Source organism: Sebastes fasciatus, chromosome 20 (genome assembly GCF_043250625.1).
Source record: "Sebastes fasciatus isolate fSebFas1 chromosome 20, fSebFas1.pri, whole genome shotgun sequence".
In the NCBI taxonomy this organism is placed as follows: Eukaryota; Metazoa; Chordata; class Actinopteri; order Perciformes; family Sebastidae; genus Sebastes; species Sebastes fasciatus.
The window spans coordinates 9658393-9676012 of NC_133814.1; the positions used below are offsets into that span (position 1 = coordinate 9658393).

Consider the following 17620-nt stretch of genomic DNA (forward strand, 5'->3'; position numbering starts at 1 on the left):
TGCCACTGCAGAAATGGCCATAATGAGTCTCACATTGCAGCGCTGCTCTGATGCATTAGGCGCCTGTAAGAGCGAGCCATCCCGCTCTGAGCCCATATCCTGTTGGATGTTACGTATAGGCCTTCTTCAAACCAAAACTCTACCATTAGAGGGAAAAAAGGCTCCGTCTCATCCGAGTCCTCTCTCCTTGGGATGGTACTAACATCACATATGGAAGACATCACGCTGTTACAGAGCAGCTCTCCTCACCGAGCACTAATAACAGTGTGGCTATGGGTTTAATAAAAAGGAATGGAACGAATTATGGCCCCATCCCAGCCAGGGCCATCATGTACTGCAGCGCATTAGCGTGGCCTCAGCAGCCAGTCCAGACCAGCAGAGACTGGGAGGGATGACAGAAAGAGAGAGCAGGGGAGAATGTGTTTGGGAAGGGCCAAGCAATAACCAGTCGGGCTCTGAGGGTTCGATGCTGTGGTGGAGAGGAGGAACACACAGAGAGATATATAGAGAGAGTAAAGCCTGTGGGCAGCACAGAGACAGCCTCTGCCAGGGGTAATGGAACGTCAACTGCAGTTTCACAAAGGATGTTAAGCCGAGTCTTGATTAAAATGGAAGTCGGAGTATGTCATGCTCAGCTAAATAAGTGAATAAATGGGAAAGCATGCAGGGAGTCTCTGGGGATTTGACGGTGAAGAACCCACTGAGAATGAGAGGGAGATGTAGAGCAGCAGGAATGCAAAACTGGAGACGAGAAATTAAACCGAAGGCGGAGTTGATTAAAATAATAGTCAAAAAGAAGCAAAGAACGGGCACTACTTGTTGCTTTTATTTAAAATCTCTAGGAGTCCTTTAGGGCATTGGTTCCCAATTTGGGGGGTTGGGACTCGCAAAGAGGCGGCAAGAAAAATGAAAGGGGTCACAAGATGAGGATGGGAAAGGAACAAAAACTTATTTTGCTATAAAAAAAAAACACTTTTCTATAATCCTTGCTATTTGTTTTTCATGCCTTTAAAAATTATTTAAATTTAAAGCTTCAGTATGCAGAATATTTTTGGCATCATTGGGCAAAAATTCCATAATAACCTTTCAGCATATTGTAATTCAAGTGTTCTGAGAGAACACTAGACCTCTGCACCTCCTCATGGCTCTGCTTTCAGGCTTTGAAAAATCTAGCCTGTGACGGGAGACGTCGGCCAATCACAGGTAATTTCAGAGAGAGAGCGTTCCTATTGGCTGTTCATTCAACGGAGGCAGCTGTCAATCACTCGCGAACTCTGATCAAACGATCAAACTAGGCAGCGCTGATCAAATATGAATCAATATTCTGTTACTGTAATGCCTATTTCTTGCCTCAAATGTTTTCAGTTTTGTAGTGTACTGTTTAGCTGTAAAATGAGAAAGTGTGCTCCGGCTGGTGGGCGGTACTTGATGTTTCCTCAACTGATCTCAACATGGCTGCTGGGATGCAAACTTTCTCAGACAAAACAAACAAAACTGGGGCCCACTCGTAAAGACAATTTAAAAACTCCATAGGGTTACCATTAATACATAACCTATTAAACATGTAGATATAGTTTTGTTTTAAGGGGACACAAGCCTAAAGTGTTTGGGAACCACTACTTTAGGGTGCTACAGTACGAGTCAAGGGGCTAAGATCCACTAAGTTCACATATAAGTAGGGTGAGCACTTACAAATTTCCTGCAATTTTCTTTTAACTAACTCAAGAGCAGCAGCCCACTTACACACTCAAATGGAACAGGAACACACATGTTTTAAAGTATTATTTTAAGTCATAAATAAGTAGCACAAGCACTCACAAAATGTTCTTCTAGAATTGTTCTTTTTATTAAATCACTAGCAACAGTCCTCAGTGTGTGTTTTTATCTCATCTGTATGTGTAAGAGGACTGTTGCTATTGTTTTAATAAAAAACGAAAAATGCATAAAGGAAATTTGTTAGTGCTCGCACTATACATTTTTTAATTAAAATAATATTCAATGACATCTGAATATAAATTCTGTATATACCAGTTTTTTTGCAGCTCACAAGTGTGGTAGACAAAATAATAGAAACACTTCATAACATTATACATTATTACATGGCTCTGTTGAATACTCAATTCTGATTGGTTAATCACCGCATTCTACGGTCTGTTATTTCTTTATAGCAGACCGCTGCTATGTATAACAGACCGTTGCTATGGACGCAGTTCTGATGTCGGATTCTGGTGGACCGTTTTTGTGTCAAATTATTGATTTCTTAAGTAAGTAGCCGTGTAATAAGCGGGATAATGTACAGGTAGCGGGTCATTGTTGTGAAATAAACCACTTTGGGGCGATAAGAGACCTGGTTTATTTCACAACAATGACCAACTCGCCGTGCATTATCCCTTACACACGTGGTGTTAAAATAAACCTATTTCATTCGGTGTAGGCAAAATCATTATTTCATTTTATTTGACATAGTTGTCTTTGCCACTTACAGGGAGCCTCACCCTGACATTTCACCCCTCATATCATAATGGTCTCAACCCCACCACCGAGACCACCTTGGAGTTTCACCCCAGTGATCACCGCCTTAATTGCCTCTTGTCTATTTATGTAAAAGTCAATCAAGCTTTATTAAGAGAACGACATGAGCGGATGAAGACACGAGCGGAGCGGTCGGCAGTGAAAGTGGGTGCCGGCGGTGCTTCCTGGGTGGGCAGACCTGGATGTAACCCTGGGCTCAGTATGCAGCGACATGTCTGTCCTTAGATCAGCTGCCAGCGCAGGAGATGACAGGTTAGTTCAGACCTACAGCAATGCAGGGAATCCTAATGGCTCCATCAGGACAAGTGCACTGTCTGTTATGTAGTATTTCCTCTGAATCTGACCTGTGTGTCACCATCTCAAACCTCCTGCCTGAGATTAAGTCTGGGAAGGCAGCAGGCTTATATTTGGCCGGTGCTATTTCGGAGCTTAAATTCAACAATTTCTGCTACTGTCTCCTTCACTTTTACTGTGTTTGGTCACTTGATACGGACCTCCATGCCAGCTCACCGTCTCTGTCTGTCTTTAAAGCGGGTCTGTTTCATTGAACCTACACAGACAGTCTGTTATATTTGGATTAGGAGACACCAGCTCGCCTGATTTGCTCTCCCACTCTCTTTTTGGGACATTTATTTTGACCTCTAAGTCGTTTTCCCCTTCACTGTCAGTGACGTTATACTCCTGGACCACCAGAGTTGGACTTCTGGTATTTCACTCTGGCTTTGGGATTACATGCCTACAGTATATGTAGGAATAATTACATGTAGCGAGGATTTTCATTGCTGCTCGGTCCTGCTACTGCACACTGTTGTGATGATACATAAAATGTACAGGAATAGTCGCAGATTGCGGTATGAAACTGAACATTAGGGACTTGAAAGCTAATTCGTCTTTAAAAGATCATTTGGGAAATTCCCCCTGCTTGTTTATTTTTCAATAACACGTGTAAATGGGGACTCATTCATGAGTAAGTGCCAATGCAGTCCTGATATTAACAGCACGGCCGCCGTGTAATTGATTTCCTTTAGGCCTTGTGACTACTCCAGTGCGTCAGACTGAGAGTGGCCGTTCCGAATGCAATGGCATGTCGAGTCGGACCAAAGATACATTTGTGTTGTAAAAAGATATATTAACTCTGACGCACACGCATGCATGGGCGGCTGCAGAGATGCCACATACACACCCACACACATAAAATCCCATACATCTGCTCGCCATCCCTCGTAATTGTGGCTCCATCAATATCATATTACCTGTTCCTTTAGCTGCCTATTGATCACGCCTGCAGCGGCTGTTCATGTGCTGGTTACGATGTGCTCTATTACCTGTGTGTTAGTGTCAGCCTCTCAGAGCGGGCCCCTGGGATTGACTGTGCATCATGGGAGGGCTGGGGGGTGGCGGTGGGGGGGTTTATGGTTTGTCCAGGCTACACATTTGTCTCTGGGAATGTGAAGTGTCTTTTGGTACAGATGGACGCCTTATGGCATATTGGAGCATCTTATGGTGGCCTGCATGGGATGTATGGATTAGGTATGGATTTCTAAAGGCTCATACTAAAAGTGATGCTTTTGTATTGAAGGTGAGATTAAATTCTAACAATTATTAGATTTTAAACTGACCATTACAATACCAAAATCAACGCGGATGAGTGTATGAAACTCGCTTGTTCTAATTCACTATTCAATCCATAATAAACACAATACAGTTTACTTTATAGGGAGCAGTAAAACAACATTTTAGACACATGATCATAATTATTTTCGCGCCATAATGACATGTGCAGTTTTGCATGATATAACATGAATTCATATGTAAAAAAAATTTATGAGGTTTTTAGTAAACAAAGACGAAGAGTCTACAGCCTTGCTAGTGGCTCAGTAATGCTGCACTTCCGCACAGCAGTGCTTTGAGCAAAATGCTAACATCAGCATGATAACGTAATCACAATGACAATGCTAACATGCTGATGTTCAGTAGATATAATAATTACCATGTTCACCATCTCAGCTTAGATTGTTAACATGCCAGCATTTGTGAATTTGCACTAAACACAAAGTGCAGCTGTGGCTGATGGGAATGTCATTTGATTGCCGGATTTGGCCAGACTTTGACCTGATTTTGGCACTACATTAAAACTTTAAGGTGTAGTGTGTAGGATTTGGCGGCATCTAGCGTTGAGGTTGCAGATTGCAGCCAGCTGAAACTTCTCCCTTGTGCCAAGTGTGTATAGGAGAATGGCCAATGCGAAAATGTGAAAACGCAAATGGTCCTATCTAGATCCAGTGTTTAGTTTATCCGTTCTGGGCTACTGTAGAGACATGGCGGCTGGCTTCATGAAGCGGACCCGTTCCCTTGTAGATATAAACGGTTCATTCTAGGGTAACAAAAACACAACAACTCATATTTTTAAGTGATTATACATTAAAAAAACACGCACTTTATTAACATTATAAACCATTACTGCCAATAGATCCCCCTAAATGTTACACATCATACCTGTAAGGGATGAACAAAGTTATTACAATTCATCCAGTGGGAGGTATGCATGTCTGTACCAAATTTCATGGCAATCCATCCAATAGTTGTTGTAACGTTTCACTAAAAAGCACAAATGTCAACCTCACGGTGGCACTAGAGGAAAAGTAAGGAGATCGCCGAAGTCATTAGGATTAATCTTCTGGGGACCATGAATGTCTGTGCAAAATTTCATAGGAATCCATCAGATGATAGCTGAGACCGACTGACATTTCCATTCAGCCATGCTGCGTGGCTAAAAAAACTTATTTCAGGGTATTATACTTGTTTATATGACACTTAGTATTCCAACACCCAAATATAATGGTAGAAAGTACATATAGCGCACTAGCAAGGAGAGAGTGACCTCGGTCACAGCCTAGAACAAACTCTGAACACTATGTCAGACTAAAACTGTCCACTGAAACCAAACTCTACAGATTAAATTCTTTATTTTAGATAAATCTCTCACATCAGGACAGTGAGGACTGCATGACTTCTTCCAAGAAGCCGAAAAATAAAATCTTAAACCTCCACCATATCAGTAAGGAATGACAGTGACTTGCCAATATCAGATTTTCATTAAAAGGTCTAAAAGGTCTGGTATTTCAGTCTATCCTCGTAAGGAATATTCTGAATAGTCTGTTTCCAGACCAGACTTCAAGATCTTCTTATAACATATCTTTTAATGTGATAATTCAACCTTCATTGTGGCACATGTGCAGCTGTATCAGCGCTTACATGACCCCTATTTAAAAAAAATTATAGACAGTGACCATCAGTAACATCATTTCATATAATTAAACAATAATGCTATCAGTAGTAATATTTGTCTTTCCGACCTCTCCTCATCTGCTGAGTGCTACTTAAAGTCATTGGGATTCATGGCAGACATATGGCTGTGTCATTTTTGTCTTTGTTAATTTCTGGTTTGTCTTATCCCTCAAACCAAAAGCTGTCTGAGCATCTGCCTCAGAGTGACACAAATGACAAAACTGCAGCGTGCGGCCACTACGGCTGGAAAACAATGAGCTATTTGAGAGCGAATGAAGAGTAATTGTGACTACAGTATTGTCAGTGCATTCATATTGTATTTATTTGTATTGATTTAAATTGCGAATGATAACCACATCTGTTTGTAGTTATAGTTGAGGATCTTCTATCTCAGGTTGTGTGGTTCTTACCGTGAAGAGAAGAGGGGGAAAGAAAGATGGAAAGTGTGTGTGGCCAACGAGTTCTATTTTTCTTGGGACCTCTCGTCTCATTTCTCTCCCCGGTGTTGAAGGCCTGACCTGGAGACTGGACTCATTCCCTCTTTCTCCATCCTTGTCTAATCGCCCTCATAACCATCATTTTGCTCTTTCTCAGTCACCCTTTTGCTGTCTGAATCTGCATCAATCCGTCTCCTCCTCTCTATCTCTGTATCTCTTCACCATCTCTGCAGCGAAACTATCTGTAAATCGTAGGCTGGTGTGTTTTCTCGTGTGTGTGTGACATGCTTCTTATTGAACGTTGACCGTAAATCTCTGACCTCCTCGCAGCCTCTGAGTAAAGCGCCCTGATATTAAATAATGAGACCCGGGTAGGTGATCTGGTCCCCTGTCAGGCCCCCTGAGGGATGAGATGTGATATTGTTCCCATCTCTGGCTCCAAAGTAGGAATTAACTGTAGCCTGGCTCGCAGCAGTAGCTACACACAGGAAGAGGACACTGTCTCCAATGTGCTCGGGGTAATCACTGGAGATAATAAAGCTTGACGATCTTTCCTCATACCAACGGATAATATTTGCTCAGACTGAGCTATACTGACGTTCAGTGAGCACACAGTGAGTCAGCATAAGTACACTGTGACCGATATGTTTTTTTAGTTTTTTTTTTTAAAGGAAAATAATAACTGCTACCCTAATATGTAGGTCTATTATAAAAAGCACTGATATTTCCATTGTGGTCTTGAAAACAAGAGACATGTGCTTGAAAATGGAGATATTGTTATGAAGAAGCATGCTTCGGTGAATGTCCAAGTAGCGTTAGATAGTGGTTCCCATCCTTTTTCCTTCAGGGACCCCTTTTCTATCATTGAGTTAACTGTCGACCCCAGAGTGATACATTTGATGTATATTTCATATTATATTCAATGCATAATAATAACTGTACAGATAAATCGTACAATTAATAATAATTCTCTGTCTGTATTATGTATTTTTTAAATTGTTTAAGCTAGCTAACCACACACTCCTCTCAATGGTCCGCTGATATCACACACACACATACACACATCCACACATCAAAGCATGGAAGATAATTAGAAGAGTGCAATAAATAAGTATAAAGTACAGATTCCTTTTATCAACTGATTAGGGGTCCAAGAAAACCCCCCAAAATAAAGCGTTTTTCTGTTTATTAACTAGCTAAAGGAAAGGTGTTAAGCCTTATCTTGTAATTGCAATGTATTTTAATTATTCAACAAGCAATATCATTTATTGATATATTCAGTTACTATATACTATATACTGTAACTATATATTTTTACTTGTCTAATGACCTTTTACGGCTCCTTAGAAGCCTTTGAAATAGTATTTAAAACATCATGGGAAACTAAATCAATTATCTGAAACTAATAAATACTGAAAAACTAATTAAAAAGAAAAGAAACAAATGACAATTTCTCAGAAAAATAAATAAATGATTAACAAATTACAACAAAAAAAAACTTCTTAACCTTTAATATAATTTCAATATTAAATACATTTTTAAAGGATGAATCAGCAAACTAACATAGGGCATAACTGTTGGTTGGATTTCCTCCCACTCACTGCTACATAAAATGCAGAAAAAAGTTTCAAATCACAAATCACTTGTCTAATAAACTGAAAAGAGCGTAACAACAATAATAGCAACAGCACATTTTCCATATGAGCAGGAGTTTTTTACTTTTCCTCTCTGCAGCTTCCCCTGAGCTGCTGAAAGACGATCGGGTCCTTGAGGACATACTCTTTCTCCTCAGCGAGAGCGAGAGGAAACTCCATCTGACCTGAGAGAGCCTTCAGAGAGAGACTCCGGCGTACAAGAGGAGACCCGACTCCCCAGACATCTGTTATGTGGAATGGCATCTAATTTACCTTTTGGTGCAGAGGGAAAAACAAAGGATAGGGAGGGAGGGAAGTATAGGGAAATAGAGGTCTCTATGTGTGTGTGTGTTAGAGTCCATCTTTGCTACTGCCTAATACATGTAATCACATCTGTCTGTGATATTTTTTATATAAATAAAAAGTCCCATGACTTGGGAAGTAACTGTTTGAGCGGAATGAGTAATAGAGAAAACACCAAAGAAAAGAAACTTTTGCCACAGATAATCCAACGCAGAGCACATCACAGACATCACAGCCCACACACTTTCAATTACAGGCCAGAAACACAACTGCAACCAGCACTTGGCAGCAAACAAATAAATGCATTCTGCAGTGTGTGTGTACTGACTCAAACAAAGTCTCCCATGAACTGTAAGTCTGTGAAGTAAACTGAAGTGAGCAGCCTGTGGAGGCTACAGAAAACAGCTGTGTAATGGCAGGTCCCACCAACACAGCAGGCTAATGAACACTGAGTAAACTATAGGGAAGAAGAGAAGCGAGCAGGCGATGTGGGGGGTCGTTCAGGAACCTTAAGTCTCACATTAACTTAAGAAAATTGTAATAACAATACATTAAAATTGTATTAAATTAAACAAAAATAATATAATATGATACAACTTTTTTAAATATTTAGAATAAATCTTTCTCAATAACTTCTAGCAATTAAATTAATTTATTTTCAATTATTTAACACAACTTTTATTAGTATATGTAGTATAGTTTTGTTTTATTTTGTTTTAAGAAATTAAGTTTCCCTCTCTGGATTGTCTATGTCAATCTAAACATGTAGAATATTTTCTTTTATATATGTCATACTCATGACATATCAAAGAGAATAACCTAATTATATTTTCCTATGCTCCACTTAAATCCTATCTTTGATCAAACGGCTACCACTGAGAATATTTTTTTAAATCCTCCCTAGTATACAAAATAGAGAAACGTTTTGATGTTTCACTTCTTTTCACAATTATTCTAGAATATCAGCATTAATTAACAATAAATAATTAATAGCCATAGTTCATTATCAAAAATAACTGCATATCCCCAGTAGGACAACTAGCCTTTCTCTAAGAATTTGCCTGTTTCGGGAGCTTGACATGCACTTTAAGGGTCAAAGGTCATCCATAGATACCCACTGTGGGGTCAGCTTCATTAGGTGTTAATGACCCTCCCTAAGGGCAAGCTGTCAGCTGTGCTTTTAAACCTTTATCTTAGTAATTCAGCTTCTTTTTTTTTACAATAAAAGTCAACCTGTTCTCTAAGATGTATTCATCTGGCTGTTTCTCCGCTCGATCCGTATTCTTCCTCCCCCCCCCAAAAACGTTAAGTGACTGAACCACCAAACATCTTGGATCCGAAACAACTCGAAACCTCATTGAACTGGCTCTGCCGAACATATGGTGGAATCAATGAGAGGGCCCATTCATTAAGCAAACTGTCATCAGCGGGCTGTTCAAATGGAAAATAGCACACTGTATACGAGCATGTTACACAGGAACTTGGACGCGTTCCCAGTGATTTGTAATTAATGTACGCTACATGTCCTTGTTCCTCCCTTGATCTGCTAATTAGAGAGGAAACACGGGTGCAAATCCTCGCCGCTTCGCTGGAGGAATGCACCTCTTGCAGCCAGGACCAAGTGTTTTCTACTAATTTGAAGCTAGCTTGTCAAAGTAAAGAAGGCCTCATATTAAACCAATCATAGGCCGTATGAGTTGGCGTCCATTCAGGCAGTTATGATAAACAGACAACAGCAGGACTGAGAATTTGAAGGACATCTTTTTGATGTTCAAGGCTTTGATTCCAGTTCCCTTTTGAGCTGACCAAGTTCTTGTTAGCAGGGTATGAGCGATGTTCAACAGTCCTCTTTCACAGAAGAACTGGCCTCTAGTTCAATCGCTTCACTGCCAGAGCGGTCCCTCTAGGGGCGTGTTGAAAAACTTTTTAATGTGGGGGCCACATGGTATGATTTAAAGAAGAGGGGGCATATATATATATAATGACTAAATATGTTTAAATTCCTGGTTCTTGACAATAATAAACTGTACTTTATTGATAGTTTTATTGCTCATTGAAATAAACGAATGTCAAATAAACAACTTTAAATATTCTAATATGAAACTAAAAACATAAATAGCTGCTGTTTATAACTCCAAATAGCCTACAGACATGGACAGGATATGAGACAATGGGCCCGTAGATAAAAAGGGTTCCACACCACATAGGAGCAAAACACACGGACTGAAAGACACACAAATTGACTACAAACGACAGCGTTTGTAGATGCTTTGCGTGTCTTTATAGTCATGTTGCATCTCTTTGTAGTTGTTTTTCATCTCTTTGTAGTGTTACAACCCGGCTCAAAGGCTGCAACAAAGATGGGAGAGCAGACGAGTATTAAAATAATAAAAAGGCATTTATTTGACAAACTAACAATAAATAACTAAATAAACGTGGAAAGTCAGTAATCAGTAATGTAGGCATGTGTGGGTGTGTGAAAATGTCTGCAGCAAACAAAACCAAAACAAGTGCACCAGCCAAGGAAGAGAGATCCTCTGTGGGAAGGGAGGGAGCTTTCATATCCCCACCACACCGAACCCAGGTGTGTCTCCGCCCTGCAACACAAAGAGAAACCAGCAAAAGGACACCGAGGCACCTAGTGGAGTGGAGGGGTCGTCACGGTAGTCATTTTGCGTAGTTTGTAGTCTCTTTGTGGTCGTTTTGAATCTGTTTGTAATCATGTTGTGTCTCTTTATGGTCGTTTTGCATCCGTTTGAAGTCATTTTGTGGCTCTTTGTGATCATTTTGCATAGTTTGTAGTCCCTTTGTGATCGTTTTGCATATGTTTGTAATCATTTTGTGTCTCTTTGTAATCATTTTGTGTCTCTTTGTGGTCATTTTGTGTCTCTTTGTGGTAATTTTGTGTCTCTTTGTGGTCATTTTGCATCTCTTTGTGGTCATTTTGCATCGTTTGTAGTCCCTTTGTGATCGTTTTGAATCTGTTTGTAATCATTTTGTGTCTCTTTGTGATCATTTTGTGTCTCTTTGTAGTCATTTTGTGTCTCTTTGTGGTCATTTTGTGTCTCTTTTTGTAGTCATTTTGTATCTCTTTGTAGTTATTTTGCGTCTTTTTGTGGTCATTTTGTGTCTCTTTGTGGTCATTTTGCATAGTTTGTAGTCCCTTTGTGATCGTTTTGCATCTGTTTGTAATCATTTTGTGTCTCTTTGTGATAATTTTGTGTCTCTTTGTGATCATTTTGTGTCTCTTTGTGGTGATTTTGTGTCTCTTTGCGGTCGTTTTGCATCTCTTTGTGATCATTTTGCATTTCTGTAGTCATTTTGCATAGTTTGTAGTCTCTTTGTATTAATTTTCCGACTCTTTGTAGCGTATGTAGTTGCTTTAAAGTCATTCTGTGTCTCTTTGTGGTCGTTTTGTATCTTGTTGCATCTCTTTGAAGTCATTTTGTATTTCTTTGTTGTCAATTTGTGTCTCTTTGTGATTGCTTTGCATCTCTATGTGGTGATTTTGTGGTCATCTTGCATAGTTTCTAGTCTCTTTGTAGTCTTTTTGCATCTCTATGTAGTCATTTTTTGTCTCTTTGTTGTCCTTTTGTGTCTCTTTGTGGTCGTTTTGCATCTGTTTGTAGTCATTTTGTGTCTCTTTGTAGTTGTTTTCCGACTCTTTGTCGTCTCAATGTAGTCATTTTGCACCTCTTTGTGCTCAATTTAATTGCCTTTTCAACTGGAAATGTTAACATTCACCTCATACATAGGTTCTGGTCCAGGCCAATTTAAGTAATCCATCCATAATACTAACAAGCCAACTCCCTATCACCTCCTGACTCTGGCGCAATGTGGTTTCTACAACAGAGATGCATGTTTTGATGTTAGCTTCTTAGCCAAGAGCCCCTCAACTTGAGACGGAGATGTAATAATTATCTGAGAATTGTTTCAGCCTGTGGCCAGTCCTGAACATTCAGTGTCCGGTGGTATATCCTGGGAAAGCTCCTTTGGTTTCTGGCAACAACACTAAATAGAGGAACTGGATATTTGGCGCTTAGCACTGAAGATTTCGCCGAAATCAGAAAAGTCAAAGTCAAAGACAAAATGTGATACATGTTAATAAAGGATCTTCGTGTTGAGAGTGATAGAGTTAAGGTGTCAGACTCCGGTATGTCTGGCTGACAGCAGACTCTCCCTCTTCCTCACACTTCCATACTTTGAGGTCACAGGTCAACAGATGACTCCTCTATCAAGTGACCACCAGGACACACCCCACCCACACAAAAAAATCACTTTGGTAGGGAGTTGTTCCAATAAATCTTTGCTTCTTTAAAGATTTTATTACATTTAGTGATTTATAATTCAGATTGATACATTATTTTGTAGCTGATTGAAATCCCACCACAGTCACACTCAGCCGCAATCTGGCAAAACATCAGGGATCATACATAATAATGTCAATGAAAGGGTTCCTCCCGGAGCAATTTCCTCAATAATGACCAATTCAGCTCTATCATTCACAGTAAATGAGTCCATTACACCGGGACGGTAGCAGATCGTAATCACTTTCCCCTCATCAGTCTGAGAATAACCCTCTGCATATGAGGGTCAAATGACCATAGGGTGACCCTGGTGGTGGAATGCACTTTGAACTCTGACCTCTGGGCACGCCAGAGGGCTGATCCTGACCTCCACAGAGAAGAGCCAGTCGTGGAGCGGAGCAATGACCAGTGACCAGTTGCTCGAGTCACTTCAGGAGTGAGAGGAGATGTTATTGTTGGGTCGTTAAAGGGGAACACCACCTAAGTTAAGAATTCCAATATGTGACTCTCTCTCAAAGCCAGAAAACCAGAGAAGTAAGTCTCAAACTTGTGATGTCATAGGGTATAATGTCTGGAGCTGCTCCAAAGACAATGAATGGGAGACTGACTGTTTGTTTTTCTTTTTTATACTCAAATGAGCCTTATTTTATTGTAGTGTTGTCAGTTATGAAACGGAAAATGTTCCCATATACTCAGATCATTCCCCTGGCTGCTCTCAGTGCCATCTAGAACATCTCTCCCATTCATTGTCTATGGAGCAGCTCCAGACTTTATACGCGATGACATCACAAGTTTGAGTTTTAGCACTGTAGTTTTTGGTTTTGGGAGAGAGTTGTTCATGTTTGCTAATATTTTTTGGACTGTCTTAGACCATAGGATTAACATGTATGAATTTTGAAAACGGGTGTAGTTCCCCTTTAAAGGGGAATGTGGACAGATAGGCTGTGTTGGAGGCTCTGCTGTGGGAACAAAACAGGCCTGTTTGGGTTACTTAAAACAAATATGTGCTTATTCAGAGGGATTTTAGAGGACAACGGTGGCAGGATTTGGTCAACCTACAGAGGAGCATGAAGTCCTTCAGCTGAAAAATTAAAGAACTTGGAGTTGCAAGTTTTCAAAGAACACGGCTGTCACTCTATTTAACTGACACTAGTGCTTTATCATAAATATAAATTCAATTTGATGTTGTACATATACTCAGTTTCACATTCATTAATGCCTTAAAGGAACAGTGTGTAGCATTTCGGGGGATCTATTGGCAGAAATGTTCTTCAGTGTGTAATCACCTGAAAATAAGAATTGTTGTGTTTCCGTTAGCTTAGAATGAGCCGTTTATATCTACATACGGAGCAGGTCCTCTTCATGGAGCCGGCCGCAATGTTTCTAAAGTTTCCCAGAACGGACAAACCAAACACTGTCTCTAGGTAGGGCCATTTGCATTTTCGCGTTGGCCACCGTGCTTCTTACACACTTGGCACATGGGAGAACTTTCAAGCTGGTTGCAATCTGCAACCTCACCGGTTGATGTCGCCAGATCGTACACACTGCACCTTTAACTCAATGTTTACAGTTTTGTTGTTGCTTTTTAGCCACAGTAACAGTGTGTCTGTCAATCTGTTGGTCAGTCGGTCGACTACATTGGTCCCAACTGAAATATCTAAAAACTATCGAATGAATTTCCATGAAATTTGTTCCCAGACGATGTATCCTTCTGATTTTGGTGATTACTATGAAATTCCACCAAATGAAATAAGGCTTCATTTGCACCAATGTGGTAATCTGTGTAACTGCCTGGCAAGTGTCGTGGTATCTAAAAACATCCCCCTGTCCTCCAGCTGCTCCATGCCTGATTGAACCCATGCAGTGCCCTGTAAGCAGGCTGGCAAACTGGTCTCAAGCAGCCATTCCTCTTCCACCCGAATGAGGACACTTGACCTCCTCAATAAGGGTCACTAGTCACTTTCATCAAGGGTGTAAAGATCTGAAGGGGTGACATTCGCCCATCCATCCCAATATCCGGGTTTGGTCTAATCCATGCGTGTTTGGATCCTATGCACCCTCAGTGGAGCCAGACGCTCACATGGACCATTGACAGGGAGGTCATTGTGTGAGCGACAGAGAAATGTATCAGGAACGGAGCCAGGGCTTTCTGGATAAAGGCCTGCTCTGCAGACCTGCAGCTGAACCACCCCCGTTTGCATATCAATACCTTCAGGCCTGAATAAACTTCAGCCAGCTGATGAATGAGAGATTTGCTGCTATCTCAAGTCTCAGGGCTCTTTGGTGCAGAGAGAAACATAAAGGAAACTTTTCACCAGCGGGAAACTCGACGACATAGCGGCTGGTTCCCTTTACGCACTGCTCACCCATGAATGGGGTTGTGTGACCTGAAGATATTCTATAACTGGAGAGGATGCAGGGTGGAAAATGAACACCACCCACCTGTCAAACGCTTGCAAGTTTTAGTTGAAAATTCCCTGATCATCATCTAAAGTCTATTCTGTAGTTGGCTGTGAAAGAGGCTGCTGAGTTTTGAAATAAAAAAGTCACTTTTCTTGACCTGAAGCTATGTTGATATTGTAGGTTTTCTAATCCTGTTTCCAGTTATATTGCTCTTTGGGGGAGGCAGGAACAAACAATACTGAGCAACATTAGCATACATTTGGAGAGCATAGATTGTTTATTTGAGGTGGACGTAGTCACGTGACGTCAACCATTGGTTTATGGACTACAGTTTTGAAGCCTCCAATTCGGCATTTTGGCCGTCTCCATCTTGTTTTTTTGCAACCAGAAGTGACGCGAGAGGGTGGAGCTAAGTGCTACCAAACGCTTTTTAGGCAACCAATATGTCACAATTAACTTTCATGAACTGAAAACACACTGAGAAAGGATTAAAGATCTAAGACGAAAACATAGACAATTTCCAGATTGGACAACGCCTTGGTAGCGACCTGTCAATCACAAGGTAGCCACGCCCTAAAGCATACCCTGCTTTATGGTCTATTTGACTCTAAATGGGACCATAAGTTACTAAATGAACATCATGCTGTATTGAAGAAGACTTGAAACTAGCGATTGAGACATAAACTCATGTTTACAATGTTTACTGAAGTAATAAATCAAGTGAGAAGTATTGTTATTTTCTCATAGACTTCTAAACAATCAGACTTCTTTTTGCAACCGGAGGAGTCGCCCCCTGCTGGCTATTAGAAAGAATGCAAGTTTAAAGCACTTCCTCATTAGCTTCACTTTTCAGACTTTGATTTGGAGTCATGTTTCTGGACACCTGGCAAATGTAAGTCAATTATTCACCTTCCTGTTAGCTCTGTTTTTGGTCTCTCCACTAAAATAGATATCGGGAAATATCTGGCTCTTTGGCTGCTAATGTTCCATTATCAGTTAACGTTAGTTAGGCCTACCCATCTGTTTTTTTATTGCTGGACGGGTAGTGTACACAGCTTTTTCCATGTATTTTTTGGTAAAAACAACTGCTTGCTGCAGCCAAGAACAGTGAGAGCAATAAATCAGTGTTCAAAACTGCAAAGTTCAAAACAACAAGCTGAAACTTGCTATAAGGTTCTGTAGTGCAGACGGGAACTGCACAGTTGGGTGATAATTATAGATAATTATAATTATTACAAAAAAGAGAATAAAACTGATACCCCCACTGATTTGTAATGAAATGAAATATTAACTTTAACAACCAGACAGATAGAAGACGGATGGAACAGAAACCACTGGGCTGTGCGGCCCTGGGAAGATTAAAGTCATTCCCTGGTCCAGCATCCATATGTGCTCCCTTGTGTATGTGTGTTTAGGCCCCGCATCGATTACAGATGTATGGAAGATATATCAGATGTTAAATAATATTTTACAAATGTATGATAGCGACCCGTGCTCGACCTCTAAGCTAAATCAAAATGACAGTGGGACATGGTACGTATAAGCACATATCCCCGCAGCCTATAAACTAAACAGGCAGTTATTGATCCGGACCATCTCCCTCCAGTGGAGGCCCCAGAGGTTGAGAATGCAATATTAATGGATCGGGGGGGAGTTGTTGTATGCCTGTGTGTGTGTTTATTTGTGTGCGAGTGTGTGCATGTGTGTGAGAGCATGCATCCACGCTCATAGCTCATGCAGGGCGACTCCATTAACCAGCTTGGCGGTGGCGGTCAGGAGTTTATGGCGGCCAAGGCTCACAGGTCAAGGGGGAGCGAAGAGGTCAAAGATTGTCCATTCCCAAAAGGTCTCCAATCACCCCAGTGAATTGATTGCTTACACACCAGAAAAAGCCAGTCTCCTGCGTTAACTTCAAATTTAGCCCCTGCAGCCATATGACCCCTCCAAACACTGACTGACCACTTGCTTATGTTTAAAGGAATAGCTCCACATTTTGGGAAATATGCGATATTCTCATAGAACTCTCAGCAAGAAAGTGAATAAGTGTATTTCCAAAAACTATTGTTGTGACCATGGCGGCAAGTTTTGCTGTTAATTTTCCAGCACGGCTCCCTGTTAAGCATTAAAAACAGCTTTGTGAACTATGGCAGGCCCTCTTGCGGTTTTAATCATGTTGTACTGGCACATTGATTTAATTTGCTGATTGTGTAACGGTGCAGGGAATAGGCTATGCTCAAACAGGGATTGGACCTAAATGTAAGAGAGCTGTGGAGGGCATTCCTTATGTGATTTATTGAAGATTCAGCAGGTGGCAAGAGTCCAAATAAGCAGAGGGTCCGACAGGTAGGTTAAAGGAAAACGGGTGACAGAACTGATGAAGAACAAAGGAACTGGGCATGATATGTGGTGAACGACTGATTGGGGAAGTGGGGACAGGTGAGCAGAAGGTCTAACGAGGCACAGGTGAAGCTCATCAGGGAGGGGCAAACGATCAAAACTGGCGGGAAAACATACAAAGGCAGGAAGTTAAATTATCTAAAATGAGAGGAGAGGTGAGTAACAAAATAAAACAGGAAACACTAAACATGAATGAAACCGTTTCCCTGTTTCCAGTCTTTTTGCTAAGCTAAGTTAACTGGCTGCTGGCTCTAACTTCAGCTGTTGATATGAATAATATTCTTTATTCATTAAAATCCTAGATCTTAAAAACATATTT

General features: G+C 40.7%; 1 protein-coding gene across 1 annotated transcript in view; it reads right to left on the reverse strand.

Moving 5' to 3' along the window:
* The window catches only part of mlst8 (MTOR associated protein, LST8 homolog (S. cerevisiae)), a 118211-nt gene that overhangs the window by 24398 nt on the left and 76193 nt on the right, over positions 1 to 17620 (reverse strand). The window lies entirely within an intron of this gene.